This window comes from Rattus norvegicus, chromosome 11 (assembly GCF_036323735.1).
Source record: "Rattus norvegicus strain BN/NHsdMcwi chromosome 11, GRCr8, whole genome shotgun sequence".
NCBI classification, from domain to species: Eukaryota; Metazoa; Chordata; class Mammalia; order Rodentia; family Muridae; genus Rattus; species Rattus norvegicus.
This window is the reverse complement of record NC_086029.1, coordinates 29,746,371-29,763,834: the sequence shown is the minus strand read 5'-3', so window position 1 is coordinate 29,763,834 and position 17,464 is coordinate 29,746,371. Positions and strand designations below refer to the sequence as shown.

General features: G+C 37.5%; 1 long non-coding RNA gene across 20 annotated transcripts in view; it reads right to left on the bottom strand.

Moving 5' to 3' along the window:
- Window positions 1–17,464, bottom strand: part of LOC103693508 (uncharacterized) — a 490,050-nt gene that overhangs the window by 22,005 nt on the left and 450,581 nt on the right. For 15 of the 20 annotated variants that reach the window (XR_010056223.1, XR_005491062.2, XR_010056221.1 and 12 more), the window contains one exon: window positions 898–17,464. This exon is cut by the window's right edge. This is a non-coding gene — a long non-coding RNA (uncharacterized LOC103693508). The remainder of the gene's footprint in view (window positions 1–897) is intronic. The other 5 variants (XR_010056222.1, XR_010056224.1, XR_010056219.1 and 2 more) reach the window with 4 other exon arrangements.

The window sequence follows — 17,464 nt, the reverse complement described above, 5'->3', positions numbered from 1 at the left end:
ATTTTTGAAATCTTCAACCTTAAATTTGTATTCATTTGAAGTTTTTTAGTTTTATAAAATTTGAATTTTTGAGATTCAAACTTAGTTTGAATATAATAGATACTAGTGTGCATGAATTTGTCTCTGAAAATATTGTTGACAACAGGCCACCCTTGAAATGTGTTCTTACAATGTAATGTGATAGTTTTAGTTTGTTTACAATGACGGTTTCAGTATCCCACAAGTTCCCCCAATCATTAAGGCAAATGGTTTTTCTATTTAATGCGCTTTTGTTTTCTTGTCTCTTTTAAATATTTTGGAAGATCTTTTTTTCCCCACACATACAAAAGTATTCAGCAATGTTAAATTATGACCATATGCTGCCTCTGCAATTTCTGGTTTTAGTTTTATTTTGGCATATTTTGAAAGTGAACAATACACGCTTGAAAAATATAGTTTCTATTTATGAGGTACAAATGTTACAGACATTTCTAAACAGTTTTTCCCTTTTTAAAACTATTTAATCTGCCAATGATTTGGTAGCTATTCATTTTTTAGTATCTCATATTTATTTTGTGTTGTATTTCCATTTATATTTCTGTGGGAGGTGTCGAAATAAAATAAATTCCTTATATTTGTATACCCGTCTGAGTGACGAACTACACACCTTCCAAGTCCACTAAACCAAAAATGGTGCTGTGCCTTTTGCTTTATTTTTTTCTTCATACACAGTATCATTACATTTTATCAGCATAATTTACATTTTAATATTAAATCCATTTCTTAAGCATACATTTTCAATAATTTTCACATTCATCATGTTTTCTATATATATAAATAATATATATATATATATATTACAAATGATTACATGAAACTGTCTTCTGTTTAGGAAGACATCATGCTCCTCTCTCTTACCAAAGTCTTGGAATCTCTCCTACGGATTCTGGTTAGGAAATCATGGCCTAAAACATGAGAAAGAAATTAAGAATGAAAAACTGAAACTTTTGCCATCACAGTGAACTTGGCTTGTAAGCACATGCTACCACCAAGTTTCTGATAAAGACACAGAGTGGTTCCACCATCACCTTCTAATTGCCACATAGGCTGAATGACACAAGGGTGCACTAATGGAGGGAAACCATCCCTTCCTTGTATGCGAACACTCGTAGGGCATGAAACAATGCATTCACATCACTGCTGCTGTTGTTGTTATTATTGTCATCATCATCACCATCACCATCATCATCATTGTTACATAGCTTTTCTCACTTTTAATAGATTCACTTGGAAATGACTGCTAACACTATTCCCAAACTCAGCCACATAGAATGATCATAGGATTTTATCTTTAAAAGATCTTAATGATCTGACTGTTTATCAGACCAGTTAGACCCAGATCTCTCTGGTTGAGATACAGGATTTATTTTTTAAAGCCCTTCATATACCTACAGAGTAAGTCGAGAATAAAAGCACAAGAGAGTTATGGAAGGATAAAGCTTCAGTTTTGTTATGCGGTAGCCGTGCGCCTTAGCAAGTCAACACAAGAGAGGCATTTTCTGGCTACTAAAAAGTGGCCTGGTAAACAGCTTTTTTTGGGACTAGGGAGACTATATCAAAATGATCCTAAAGTACTTCTGGAATTAAAAAAACAGTTTCATGGTTTGTAACCAGTGGGCAGGGGATTGGAGAGTTTAATTTTGCCTTGAGTTGAGAGCAGACAAGAATTTGTCAGAGAGCTCAACTAAAAACAACTGGGAAAAATAGGTTACATTCCAATATTTCAAAATGAGAAATTCAAGTTATTTAACAAATTTGGCTTGTGCTATTATATTAAATATTAAAATATTTAATATTAATATATATTAAAACTGACCATTTAGTAACAACCATTGACATAAAAATTTGTGTATGTGAATGTTTTTCATGTGTGTACAGATATATGTGTGTGGATACATGTGCTCCTGCTTGCACATGTACATGAATGCCAGGGAACAATGTTCTCAACTTGGTTTCTGAGGCACTGTCAACCTTGGTTTTGAACACAGTATCTCCTACTGCTCAGAAATCCCCGATGTAAGAGAGGCTGGCTGGCTAAGTGGTTCTCAGGAACCTGTGGGGTCTTTTACTTCCCCATGCTGGGATTTCAACTATATACCCAGATTATCTGGGGGAGGCTGTGAGTTGATATTTAAAAACTTTTATTGACCATCATTTATTTTTCACTTAATATGTACTGCTAACTGTTGCTCCTGCCAACTCCTCCAAGATCCTCCCATCTTCCCACTCAAATCCACATCCTTCCTTCCTTTCTCTCATTAGAAAACAAATAGGTTTGTAAAAGGAAATAATAGACACATAAATAAATAAAAGTATAAAAGAAAACAGAAAAAAGTCAATGAGGAAAACAGAAGAAACACACATACATGCATGTGCACACACACACACACACACACACACACACACACACACACACACACTTGCATTCACAAAAACCCCATAAAACACAAAATAAGAAACTGTAATATATAAGCAAACTATCTACAAGATTTAAAAAACATCCCCAGACAAAGTATTATGAACAGAAAGTCCACTAAAGGACTATTTGAGTTTCCTTTGTGTTGGTTATCTACTACTGGGCATTGGTTTTATCTTAACCATACTTAAGACCAGGTTTTTGTTTTGTTTTTTTTAAACGTGGATTCTGTGGAAAACCTCAAGATCTCATGAACTTAGAAGGCGGGTTATGTACCAGTGAGCCATCTCTATGCCACCTTCAGGCTTGATTTGAAATAAGGAGACTTGGAAAACTGACAAGATGGCTCAGCAGGTAAAAGCTATTGACAATGCGTGTCCATAGGTAGAGGAGAAAACCAACTTCTTTACGTTGTCCTCTTCCCTCTGCACGGTACCACTGCATGCATGTTCTGACATACCAATCCCGTACAGATGCAATTCATGGATGAAATTCTGAAAAGAAACTTAAGAACACAAAAGGTCAATAAAACACTATTCGTGACCTTTTAATACCATTTGATTGCATGCTTTTACCTCAACACATTTTTTTTTTGGTTCTTTTTTTTTTCCGGAGCTGGGGACCGAACCCAAGGCCTTGCGCTTCCTAGGTAAGTGCTCTACCACTGAGCTAAATCCCCAGCCCCACCTCAACACATTTTGAAGTGATGAACCAGCCAATCCATCCGAGATAGGGTTACCACTTAGTTTTCAACAAAGGAAGCCAGATCATTGCTCTTGTATGATAATAATCGTGATTCCATCGAAGTTTTAGATACACAGTTTGTGGAACAGAATTTGTCAGCATAGTGAGACAGTCTACGAAAGAGATACACTCCACCAGTTACAGTAGGCAGATTTGACATTTTCTTTTGCAAATGAGTTTGAATTGTGTAACAGCTGATTAGCTTAATGTTTAGGCTACTGTTTAAATGTGTCATAATACAAATTACAAATAGGCTTAATGCACATAATAGTAAATAGCTATCATTATTATTGTATAGTTAAGATTATTATATCATATATCATATATCATATTATATTCCATATCCTATATCCTACATCACATATCACATATCATCATATATTATATATTAAATATTACGTAGTTAATATTATTAGCTCTATTTTTAAGATAAATTTCTCCATAAAATATCTATAATATGAAATTATCGTTTGATTTAAAAATCCACAGCAGAGTAGGATCTTTTGCATTTTACCTCACAGAAAAATACTGAGGCAGATGCTGTAAATTACGTGTCCACAGGGCTTTCCATCTTCCCGTGATTCTCAAAGAGTCCACTACCAACAAGAAACTTAAAAGGCAAAGTCCTGAGCTCGACCCACACCGCTGAAATAGAAATTCTCAGGTTGGGGGCTGGCTTTCGTTGCTTTATCAAGTCTTGTCTATGATTCTATTACATTCTTTAGTTGAGCATCTGATTTTGTAGACTCACTTGATTTACTGTATATAAAAATGGATAGGCTTCAGTAAAAGAAAAAGATCTCTCTACTCCATCAGCAGGAAGTTCACGACAGCCTTGCGTCATCTTTCAACATCACTGAAGTGATCAGTGATCTCTTGCATTTGCTTTCCAGTACTGTTTCCAGCAGCTGAGGATGGGATTTCACGTGTGCCTTTCTTTCCTCATTGAGATAATGTCGCTGTAACGATCTCACTCATATGTTCCATAATTAGGCCTAATATCCCTCTAATGAGAAGCACCATCCTATTAGGAAGCAGCTGTTTTGCATGGATAGTAAAGGCCACTCTATGATGACTTTTTCAAGGCACTCAAGAAAAATAAAAGTGGTTATTTTACATAAATTACCTGTAATTTTTCTTAGGAACCCACCTATCTTTGTGATTGAGATTAATATTCACGATAACACGAAAGGCGAGGCATGTCAACTGGCTTTGGCAGGAAATGGTATGTCTAACTTATTTGTATTGACGAATAATAAATCGATAAATGAATGACGTAGAACAGGCTTGTTAAAAAATTATTGGTTGCTTATGTTACAGATAAATATTTTTACATGACAGGTAAGGAAGGGTATATTTATATGGAAACAATTATTCTTTAATATAGTTATGTTTAAAGAAAGAACAGTTTTTCTTAACATGGCATTGCGTGTTCAATAACTGCTTATGTATGTTCAATAAATGTTACAAAAGTAGCTTATGTCATTGGTTTATTCTTTCATGAAATAATACCTGTGTGCATTTTTATCTAGAGAAATATACAATAGACATGTGTAGGGTACCATGTGAACTGCTTAGAGGCATAGCTATTAGTCATCAGTCACTGGAATTTTCATCTCCTGGATCAGTGTAAATACATACCTATCTATCTAGCCTGCATTTGCTGTAATGAAACCAGAGTATTCTGCATTTTATCAAAGTGTGGCAAATCAACGGGTAAGATTATCTCCTCTCCCTGCAGTCTGAGTCTCTAATAGAAGTGGAAATTAGGAGAGAGAACCAAACCGTGATGCTCAGGCACTACCTTGATTCTGGCTGTCACTGGTTTTCTTTCTTTCTTTCTTTTTTCTTTTTTTTTCTTAACCAGCACAAGGCCTCAGGGGAGTCTGGCTGTTCTAGCCTCCCTCAGCCAGCCAGACAGTAACGGCCCACTGCTTTTATTCATTACCTTGAATGTAATGCACTAAATTTAACACGTAACACACTCAGCGGGAATTTCTTGGCCTTTTGCGGCATGGATGCAAGGTGGGATATGGCTCTGGATGCCAATTACCGTTGACACCCAGATAAGTAGAACAAAGCCTTTCTATAATCATGAGCCTAAGTTGACATTTTAGCAAAGTGAAAATAAATAAATAAATATCGCGGTACTATTTGCAGAAAACATTCATTCCTCGATTTAGAGAGCTCTCACTGGTTATATAGTAGAAGCATTTCAATTAAGTGTGGCAATAATAAGACAGCAACACATAAAGGCAAAGAGTTTTACGAAGCAGTGATATTCATATACACATACTTGTCGAGGGCAGATGTACAATGGAGAGGAGGCCGACAAATTTCAAACATTATTTATGTGTAATATGCACACGAATGGGGCACAAACAGGATTCTTCAAAATGGATTTCATATTTTAAATTGGAAAAAAATAGAAATCTATATGCTATTGTTATCCCAGCAGTTCACTATGGCTTGAGATCTAATAGTACACAATAATAATTATTTTTTCTAAAAATGTTGCTTTTATGGTTTCATCTTGTTAATTCTGGAGTTAGCAGGTGAAAAATTGTTAACATATGGATATTTATGGTGGACCTTAAAAGTCCTTGAGTTGTTACAGGAGAATAAAAGAAGAAGCCAGCATTATTAAGTCACTTCAGGCAAAGGTTTGCCATCATGATTTGATTTATTTATAAAGGGTGTTGAAGCACAAGACACATAAAGGCGTAAGAGGGAGTGGATTAAATTTCATATGGTAACAGTGTATATGAAGGAAAATGTTGCCCAATATATAGTTTATGAAAACAAAAGGGACAGTAACCTCCTACAGGATTACCTAAAATAACAAAACTGAATTTTTTGCAGTAAGAGCAGCATGAACTCCTGGTAAAGTCTGAGCCCCATACGCAGCACAGAATCACAGTCTGGGTTTAAGAAGGACACACTCTGTGACCTTCAGACATGAGTTTCATCTTTCTTCGCCTGCTTCTTCAGCAATGATCCCTACACAATGAATGTAGTCACCTCTGGGGCTGTACTAACATAAAATAAACCTGAGAAATTACTTAATGAGGTGCACAAATTAATATGCCTTACTCATTGCACACTTTTGTTAAGCAAATGTTTGGAAATTATTTAAAATGGATTCTCACTAGTCCCAAAGATACCACTAAAATTCTTCTAGTACTCTGGATTACAACAAGATGGGTTATCCAGAGTAGTAGAGAAAAATATATGATTAGCTTCTAAAACTCTATTTTATCTGATATTAAAGAATTGGAATGCTTTAGTCAAGAAAATACCTGACAAAATCTGGCTTTTTAGAGATTACATTGAGGTACTTGAAAATTCCCTAAGAAATAATGGTGCCTGTTATTCATGGTAGACATTAACAAGACACATGTTGAGGTTGTAGTTTGAAGGATTATATCATAGTTTAATGTAGATGTATATTACTAAAGCCATTGTTTTGATATTGATTATCACAGTGTATAATACTCTGCTGTGAAGAGTGCATGAACATCGCTCTCTGTCCAGTAAAGTAATATCATGTTACCGCAAGAAACTTTGTTCCGTATGAGAAAGGACATTCTAAAATGTTATAGTGACCCCCAAAAACTCATAGTTAAAGTGATCACTATCCCACCTTATAAAGTATTTGCTCCCACACAGATGTTTCAAAGTATAATTGTTGAGTGAATTCAGTCTCACCGAAGAAGTTTCCTTCATTTTGTTTTGCTTCAGAATAACAGGCCACCAAAAACTTCAAATAGTTGTCCAAATATAAGTTTAAAAAATAGTGGGAAACTGGGAAAGGGAATAACACTCGAAATGTAAATAAGAAATACTCAAGTTAATAAAAAAATAGTGCGGAAGGAGAGAACAAAGGAAGGAGCCCTAGTACAAAGCATTTGATGGTTCATGACCCCTTATGTACAATTTTACCATTATCGGTATAAACTAAAACAGCTTATTTTCAAATGAGAACTGAAGGGAGTCAGGCTTCTGCCGGCCATCCCAGCCTTTGGGAGGCAATAGGCCAGAGAGTTGTGAGTTTGAAGTTAGCTTGACTACATAGTGCTCCTAAACAAATAAATACATGCATACATAAATAAGTATAAATAAGAGTGGGGGAAGGTTCACGGAAGTAAACATTTTCTGAAAAACTGCTTCATCATCAATAAAAAATATTGTAATATGAGAATTGGATTTTTATAAATCAATCAAATTAGAAAGAAACTTTGTCAAATGATTCATAAACAAGCATAATATGTCTAAATTTTCACATTAATGCATAAACTGCACACTTGATGACAATTGAATTTTAACACAAAATATAGTTCTAAACTCAGAAAGAAAATTTATTTTATGCTTTTTTTCCCGATAGAGTAATTGCTAGCAAATGCCATCACATCAAGAAGGGTTGATCAAGAAGGGACATCAAGAAGTCACCTTCTGTGACTTCCTGAGTAATTATCATTTTGATAGACTCTCTGTATTACAAGTATTTTGTTTTTTAGCAAAATTCCAGGAATTCATGCTTTATTAATCAAATAAAAACTAACTAGGGCTGGACATAGTAACTCTGGTCATGGTGATCGTACTGTCAGTACCAGAGAGTCAAAGCAAGAGAATCAGGAGTTCGGTGTCATCCTTGGGGCATTGGCCAGGGGAAAGCCTACCACTGTACATAACAAGCCTTCCTGCCTGCTCTAAACTTTAATCTGTCCCGTTCACACACCTTATTGCGGTTCTAATCAAGAGTGCAATAATAAGTAAGACAAAACCATCCTAGGAGAGTTAACTCCATGGGCCTGAAATATGAAATTAAAAAAATAAAATTTCAGCTCAGCCGAAAAATTCTGACAAAAAGACAAACTAAAGGCTTGGATAGACATTTTTGTAAGTCAACACAGTTGAGAGGTGTGTGGAAACTGTACAGTGTCATTAAACAAGAACCAGAGCTTCAGAGAAGTAATTGCCTCACCCAGACAAGATGGCTATTATCAAAACAAAGAAAATGTGCCCAGGAGGTTGTGGAGAATGCAACATTTCTATATTGTCCTTGGGATGAGGAATGTCACCATTGCTAAGAAAACAGAGCAGAGGTTCCACTCAGAGTTATGAATACAGAACTCTGGTCCAGCAGTCTCAGTAATGTGGTACTTATCCAAAAGATTTGGAATCAGGATCTCATAGAGATAATGGCAGCATGGCCTTTCTTGCAGGGTATTCATGAAGTAAGGTGGCTCAGGGAGGAAGGGTACATGCTGATAATCCAATGACCTGAGTTCTAGAGCAGACCCAAAAGGATGGCAGTAGAACACTGATTCCTCTAGGCTGTCTCCTCTAATCCCCACAAAAATAAAAGTAAATAAACAAAAGGAGGATACGTGTAAAACTATTAATGTCTGCTAATAGATAAATGGATATAGAAATAGATTAGTGTATAAATACTGTTCTACCTTAGAAAAGAAATTGGGATAAACAATAGTAGTGACCTTAAAAATATCGGACTGACTGAATTAAACTGGTCACAGAGGAACAAGTGCCACCCAACTCACTTTTGTGATGTAGTAGTAGTTTCTAATATAGTCAAATATGTGCAAAAATAGTTATCCACCACTTTGGGGTAGTTAAGTCTTCAGCACAGAGCTTCTGCTAAGCGAGAATAATAATCTCTAGCCTGGCATCTTACAATGTTGTGCTTCCACCCAACAGCATGGATTGTACACTTGAATTATTTAAGAGGGTAGCTCTCAGGCTTGGTCACCACAAAATAGCCTTTGAGTAGCAGAGTGTACCAGTTGAGAAGTATACAATATTCCCAGAATATCTCATTGCCATTTTGTAGAAATTAAAGTTGCTTATGGCTATATTCATGTATGTTCATGTTCACAGCAACCTCCTCCTTCTGCTCCAAAATACTGCCTCAGGTCCCCAATAGTGGCAAGCTAGATGTTATTGGAAAGAATAATTTAGACAAACGAGTCTAATTAACTCATAGGAAAATTCTGTTTTAAAATGCCCATAGGGGTTGTGAAGATAGATGGCTCAGTCTGTAAGAGTGGTTTCTAGCAGGAAGATCTGAATTCTTAATCCCACTACCCACTTATAAAGCAAGGTGTGGCCACATGTGGTACTGTATGGCCATAAACTGGAAGGGTGTTAGGATTTGTCAGCTAGCCATCTAATATGAAAATGGTGAGCTCCAGATTCAGGGACATACCAATTCTAAGGGATGCAGGTACATAAGTAGTATAGGCCATCTGTTATCTTACTCTGGCCTCCATGTTCAACTGCATACAGCAGATAAGGGCATACCTCACCCACACAAGAACATTCACAGCAATACAATGCAAAACAAAGCTAATCCATTAAAACAAGTAATATATCTATATTCTTATCTGGGGACAAAAGCAGAAGCAAAACGGAAGCCAAAGAAGTAGGTCAGAGACTCCCACATCTTATTTTGTGGGTTTATATAACTCTTCCTGGAAAAACCTCTCCAGTTTTTGATGTGGAATTAAAATAGATTTGAGAAACCTCAAACTGGAAAAGAACTCATTAACCTATAATACAGATTTCAGAGTCAAGGCAAGATATTTCACCAATTTCAAAATAGAATAGACGTCTGATTTTCGTGATGCATTATTGAATAGGCGTAATGTTTATATACAGCAAATAACACCATACCAAAAAAAGCATTCACATTAATGGAAGATGAATGGTAATTTAATTAGCCCCAGTAAATATATAATAAAAATATGTTCTATTTATATGTGACAAATGGAATAGGAGATTACATTTCTGTTACATTGCACTACTAAGTTCTAAATTAAACATGACTAGCTTGTCCAGTTTTTGTTCATAAATATAACGAAACTGAGATCTATAGGGTTGGCAGAACCACACATTTCATTTCTATAAATAACAGTGTACTTTTGTGCATTCCTAGGAAAATATTTATGCTCTTCTAAGACAAAGATATAGAGTGTTTATTGATTTCTAACAAGGTCAATATATTTTTCCTAGGCCAATGTCCATTTGAAAGTTAGATTTCTCTCCTTCCTTCCCTCCCTCACTATTCCCCCTCTGTCTGTCTCTCTCTCTTTCTCTCGTGTGTGTGTGTGTGTGTGTGTGTGTGTGTGTGTGTGTGTGTGTGTTTCTCTGTTTAAGAGTTATCTCAGTATATAGTTCTAGCTAACCTTGTACAAATTTTATAGCTAAGACTGGCTTGGCCTTGAACTTGTGGAATCTTCTTGCCTTTCTTGCCTAAACTTGGGTACTAAGATTTCAAGCATGTATCACCTGGCCTGGCTTAATCTGGCTTAATGTCAGTATTTTGCCTGTTATTTCACGGGTGTCAGAAAACTGGCCTGGAAGTGTTTTATCTGCATCCATCTAGCCTTAAGTCACCCATATTACTAATTCATACTGAGTGCTTATGTTGAGACACGAGAAACCTTTACCCTTTGTTGGTTCATCCTGGGCCCTGAACTCATTTGAAGTGTATTTGTTTGGATTACAGTTGGTCTAAACCCACTCTTCAATCAATAAGAGAACTGTGCTCCTAGGATGTAGTCTATTTAACATTGAGAGGAAATCACACAGCTTGACCCTTGGAGAGTGTTATGAAGAGCTGCAGTCAAGTGCAGACTTTTTCATTGCGTCTGGAGTGTTTTGTTGCTATCTTGACCTTGAGCTGGGTACAATCGAGCACAGTGCATAGCACTCCTTTTGCTTTGCTGCTTCAATGATAAGAGGCCTTATTAACACAGAGGCACGACAATTGAATCACATCTGTAGCTAAACATTTAATTTTAATATTTATAGTAACTTAAAGTAATGAGGTAATAGCTTCCGTTTATTGAGTATTTATTTTAACCAAACACTGGGCTCAGGGTACGCTTCAGAGCATTGCGTTTATGGTTTTTTCCTTGAACTTCCTGATGTTGCCAAGGATTATCCAGCCAGTTCTCCTATCAAGCTAACCACCCTTTCTTGCAGACTTTGCATTGGCTCTGAGAAGTCACTGGAAATTTTAAATATATACGCTGGGATTTGCATTTCGTAGATTAAGAGGCAAGGTTTTTCTCTTCAACTCAATGCTAGGTGAAACAACACTGGCAGATTAAAGTGACCTTGACGAATTTTACTACAGGCATAAGGAGAGGTCTTTCTCCTCACTTCAGAGAAGATTTATCAACAACTGACTGCATTCATGCACCGCTCCATAATTTCTCCAAGAATGAATATTGTCACTGGAAACATCTGACTTTGGTCAATTACTGCTACTAAAGAGAAATTTAAAACTAGTCATTGTCTTTAAGCATCTAAATGGAAAGGATTAAGCCTCTTATGCCACACACATGCCATGAGGCTAGCCAGCCATACAGCTTCATTGCTTCCAAAAAGTGGGTAAGAGACCAGTGGTCCTTAAGCATTCTCCAATAACAAGGCAAGGTTGGATGTCAGCAAAGTATGCCTAAATTTCCTCATTTCTGCACTAAATATTTGTGGGACTCACCCATGGCCATTTGTTTATGTGTTGCCCACCTGCCTTGACATGTGTATAGGAGTGCAACATGAACTGAATGGCCGAAAAGGAAAAATGATTTACTATCTGGTTCTTTACAGATTTCTGTCAGTGATTAGAGTGGTGTGGATATGTCTATTTAATGGATGTTGCTTCATTTTGGGTTTAGGTCATGCAAGAATAGAGTGTTGAGCTGGAGCAATGGCTGCCCTTGTGTACAGGCAGGAGGACCTTAGTTTAAATCCTCACCACCAAGGAAATTATTTCCCTTTCTTGCAATCCCAGCACAGTGGAGGGGAGGACAGGAAGATCAAAGAGAGTCTCGGTTTCACAGATGTAACTAGCAAAGTGGTAGAACAGGACATTCAATGTCCCCTTTTGCCTCTGAATGTACACACAGGTACACACACTTGAACACATGTGCTCATGTATTTCACACACAAAAGTTGGATGCCAAGGAGTGCTTATTTACTTGAAATTGGTGGGTATATGTGGAGAAATGTAGATACTTATGCAGAAAATAGAGTATAGAATATAGAAATTATCATGTGACTTAATTTTATAGAGAAGAATTTTATCCATTTTGTTAAAAAGTATGTCTTCATCTCAATAGGTTATAATAAATTCTCTACTTGAACATCCTTACTCATTTATTCATTAATTTTCTTGTTCACCAAGGACTTATTGAAGGCTTATTTGAATCTCACCTCCTGGGCACTAAAAAATGAGTATCCATCTATGAATCATCAATTGGACTAATATTTTATTGGAAAGGCATATAAACATACACCTCTTGGATCATATTTATGTTAAAATATTACTAAGTAATAATTCCCATAAAGAAAACTTAAAGCAAGAAAGATGTCGGAGAGTGAACAGAGAGATCCTTGAGATTCTCAGAGAAGCCACTGCAAGCAGAGGACATTTGAACAGGGAGGGCAGAGTATAGTTCAGGGGAAGCATGCATTCCTGCAGCGGGACCAGCAAAGACTAACATTCTCCAATGAATGAATGTTCTTCCAGGGAAAGAGGTGGAAGGTAACGGATGAAGGAGGGGTGCAGACAGGGGAAGTGTTGTTTAGAAGTGGGTAGGACAAGGTCATAGAGGGGTTCACAGTACAGTGTTTGTTATACTAGTCTATAACAAACACAGACACCAACAGTGAGCTGTAAAGAGAAAACAGACACAAAGTAATGTGTATTCTAGATAGCTCGTGATCTTCTCTGTGATACACGAGAGTAAGCATAACAAAGCAAATAATTCCAGGTTCAGGCTACAGCAGCAATGCAGCAGGAGATAATCTGGGTTTGTAGGGAACAGGGGTAACCGGGAACAAGGCAGTAAAAAGATTTATTTAAATTAAAAACACTGCCTATTTCAAGTCTTCTTTATCATTTTAATCAAATGTTTATGTCTCACTACAGAAAGATGGAGACCTCAAATATTCATTCAACAAACGGTTGGTAGTCATCAATAAGAGAACAGCTACTGGTCTGCATTAAGAATACAGGTGAAAAGAAACCCAGTTCCTGACACAAACTGGGATGAAATAGTTCCTCATCCATCGGTCTCCTTGTAAAGTAATGTAGCCTCCAGCTACTTGTCCTCTAAAATCTCTGCATATGGAGCACGTGTACTGCTCTGGCTTCTCAGTCAGGAGGCCTGAGGGCGGAGCCACCATGCTCATCTGAATTCTGATTAGAATACAATGTAATCTACATGGAGCCTGCAGAGGGGTCATCTTCAATTGTTCTGATCTTCTCTTTCACAGCTTCAGCTTATCACTGTTCGCAGAAGTGAGTAACCCTGAAGCCACGGAAGAAACGGAATTTCTTTAATTCATCTTTTGGCTAGGGTGACCTCAACTTCCTCCTCCCCCAACCTCTCCTTGTGGACTAAAACTCCAGCCTACCCCCTCTAAGCTTCCCTGGAGGCCTTTGTTATTGTTCTACCTGTAGAGACATACCTGCTCTGAGGAACCCCACTGCTCTCATGGCCTGAGCTTGTGCTGTTAATTTAATATCTGGTTGCAATGCTATGCTTCTTTCTTTGTTTTAAACAAAGAACAAATCGTTAACTGAAATCTAACAGATATACTATGAAAATGTTGGTGTTTTTCCACACTGAGATGTTTACAGCCTGAATTAACAGGTCAGTGAAGTAATATTACTGTTCCCTATCCGATGGGTCCATCTTTGGCTTCCCAGCATCCTTGAAGCCCCAACTAAAATCCACAACACGTAAAGGTGATGGGATAAGCAAAGAGTTGTCAACGCTGCCGATAAAAGCACCATGCTAATATTCCTGATTTTGGAATATTAGTACTGCTGTGGGTCTCAAGCAGAACAGAAAATACCTTCATGTGACTTGAAAACTGCTCAAAAAATAGTGACCATAAAACAACTATGGAGAGTCTTGTGTTTTGTATACATAACACATAAATATTCATCATATTCTTAGCCTTTAATGCCTAATGTATTTCTGACCCTGTGCTCCTTAGTGCTATAATGAATAGGGAATTTTATATGAGGACTCTGTAGTCTCCCCAAGGTGTGGGTGAATGGCATTGGGTGTCCTCTGCCTCATAAACTGGGCTCAGGACTGCCAGAGGAGCTCTGAAGGGTTAAAGTTTTGTCTGTGACACTGAAATTGAGGCCAGCTGTAGGTCATATTCACGTCCCAGTCACAGGAAAATGAACCTGTGAGACAGAACCTAATTATCTGCTAAACCAAAAGCCAGTCTCAGTTCAATAACTTACGACAGAGCCAGCAGCCAGATATAGTGTTACCATGGCAACTGTGGAAAAAGCTCCAGTGCTGTTGAGAATAAGGAGGAAGGGAAGGGGACTGTAACCCTAACTGTGCTGCAGCCATTTGATCTCAGACAAGGGAGTGTGTCCAGAAACACGGGTTGCTCTGTACGTGCCTCCCATTGTCCCCTCACTTCTATATCTGCAACAGGCATTGAAACAGAAAATACAGTGACAACATCCCGTGGTCCTAGAAAACGACCCCCTTGTTCACGGCTAATTGGAATTAATTTTTAAGAAGAACATACAAGCTTCCGTTCTCCCCTCCTCTGTGTCACCCAGACATACAGGTGGAATAGGACAGGGCAACGTCCTCATAAACAAAGTGACACCAAACTTAGTCCAGTTGTCTGCTTCCCCTGAGCGATGCTGTTGAGAGGAAAGAGTTTTGGGAACTGAAGCAATAATGCTTGCCTTTCCAAAGTGTGTGAACGTTGAACTGGAGAGGAAGAGAGATTTAGTTAATTCCTTTGTTTGTTTATATATTTATTTGTAAACTCTGTCTATAATTTTAAGTGAAATGAGTCCCTGGGATATTGAGTTATGAAGAATGCAGCATTAGAGGGAGGTAAGACCTGGCAAATTAGTCACTTTGTTTTCCTCCTGAGATCGTTTTTGTATTTGTCTCTACAAGGACATTGAATGTATGAATTCTTGAATTAATACTACTTTGTTTACACAGTACTTTTTAAAGACACTTAGCATAGGTACCGTGTAAATAGCAACTCAGTAAAAATGCTAACTGTACCTGGCATTTGGATTAGCAGGATTCAGATGTGATCCCTTTATTTTTAAAACCATTCTTTACAAGACAAACCATGCTAAAACATGGTAATCATAATTATTGGATTTCAGCCTATTTGACAATTATAATGTCATTAAAGATATAATAAGACACAAAGGACACAAAATACAGTCACTTAATCCTCCTCTGCAGTTGTAGTGCCTAGAATGGGTTGTTTGGATAGTTGTGTACAGATGAACATATATAGCAGTATACTAATGTATAACTCATAAAGAGTGGGCTTGAAATAAAGGAAGAAATATAGAGATGAATAACATCCTTTTTATATTCATGGATAATTTTGTGGTAATGCTAATGAAACAGAAGATGGAAAGTAGGTTTTTGCCGGGACAGAAATGACCAGGAATGTAGCCTGAAACTTCCAATAAAATAGATTCACTTACGCTATCTGTGCGTTTTCTTTCAAAGGTTGCATCTTTTATACACACTTTATCTACCCCATCTTATTCTATATCGAATATGTAATCATGCACTTATAGAAACCTACAACTTCAAATCCTTTAAACTACTGATGAATTAAGGGAGGTTAAGGACTGTACAAGATGTGTTGGGGGCAGTGGACAGCAGCACAGAAAAAAAAGCACATCTCAGCACAAAATGAATTTCTGATTAATTACTAGGTAGTAATACACTAGCCTCTGTCTATGACCTCAACCTAAGCCCTTGTCAAGTAAATGGAAGCCTGAGAGAATATCCCTTCCGAAGACAGATGTTTCTGAGATCTGGTTACTAAAAGGCTTGAAATGGTGCCTTTTAGCTAAAACAATGGAGTCAGATGCACTACCTGGATCTTACTACTTCTAATACAAGCTTTCCCCTCTTAATCTTTAAATGTGCATGAATTCAGTGGGAGAGGAAATAGAGCAGTTTTGTCAGGAACGCATCTGCATGAGTTATTGAAACCAACGCTCTCCTAGTTTTGCTTTAGCTCACGTGATTAGCTTACAGATTCACGCTTTGGGAAGGACACAAAAAACAAATTTCACCATTATCTCTGTTCTACTTGAATTTCCAAGGAAGATCATAGAAGCACTAATAACTAATAAAGAAACCACACTGTTTTTCTCATAAGACTGTCAGTCAAGATTTGGAAGAGCTTTTTTTTTCTTTCTAGAGCAAGGTCTATTTAAACTGCTCTATTCCAGTTTCTTTAGCATCCTAGTATTTCCTATATATCTGTGAGTAGAGGTGTGTATGTGCATGCGTGCATGTGTGTGTGTGTGTGTGTGTGTGTGCATCTGTTTGTCTGTTTGTCTGTGTTTCTGTGAGCATGTCTGTGTGCGTGCGTGTGTGTGTGTGTGTGTGTGTGTGTGTGTGTGTGTGTGTGTGCATGTGTGTCTGTCTGTTTTGAAAATGTAACCCTAAAATCCATGAATGAGAATTGTGAGAGGCAGATAATTTGGCAGCATAAAGTATTCTGCCTGCCATATGGAGATATTTAATGTATTTGTTGACGGAGTGAAAAATATAAGGGCCCGGCCATTAAAGACCAAGAACGTGACTGTTTTCAAGGAAAAGCGGGGGAAGTACTGAATAAAAATTTACAAACTTAAACCTGAGGTTTCTGATCTATATAAAAAAGCATCATCTCCGATTTTCACAGGTTACTCTATGACTCACTGGGAAGTGACAAACAAAGCAAGCAGAGGGCCTTGCCATCACTCTGGGTGTATTATTTTTAGTAGACTTGCATAGTTCATAATATTCAAGAATATGAAATATGATTTCTATTGCCTTTCTATTAAGGCTGCATATGCCATGCCAGAGACTTGCAATGGGGCGGGGAGCAGAGTGAGTAGGAGTGATTCCAAGAGAAGGGATAAGGACACCAGCAAACTTACAAAACCACTGACTCAGGACTGTGGGGACACAAGGAACAGAGATGGAGGGAATGGCCAACCAAGGAATGGCTAAAATTGAGACCCACACAACGAGCAAGATTCAATCTATGACATTTGGATGATATCTGTCATACTTGCTGACAGGAGCTTCCTATAACTGTCTTCTGAGAGGCTCAACCCAGCAACAAGATGTCTGGGAGTCTTGTGGAAGAGTTGGGGGAAGGGCTGAGGGTCCTGAAGACGAAAGGCTTCCACAGAAGACCAGCAAGAGT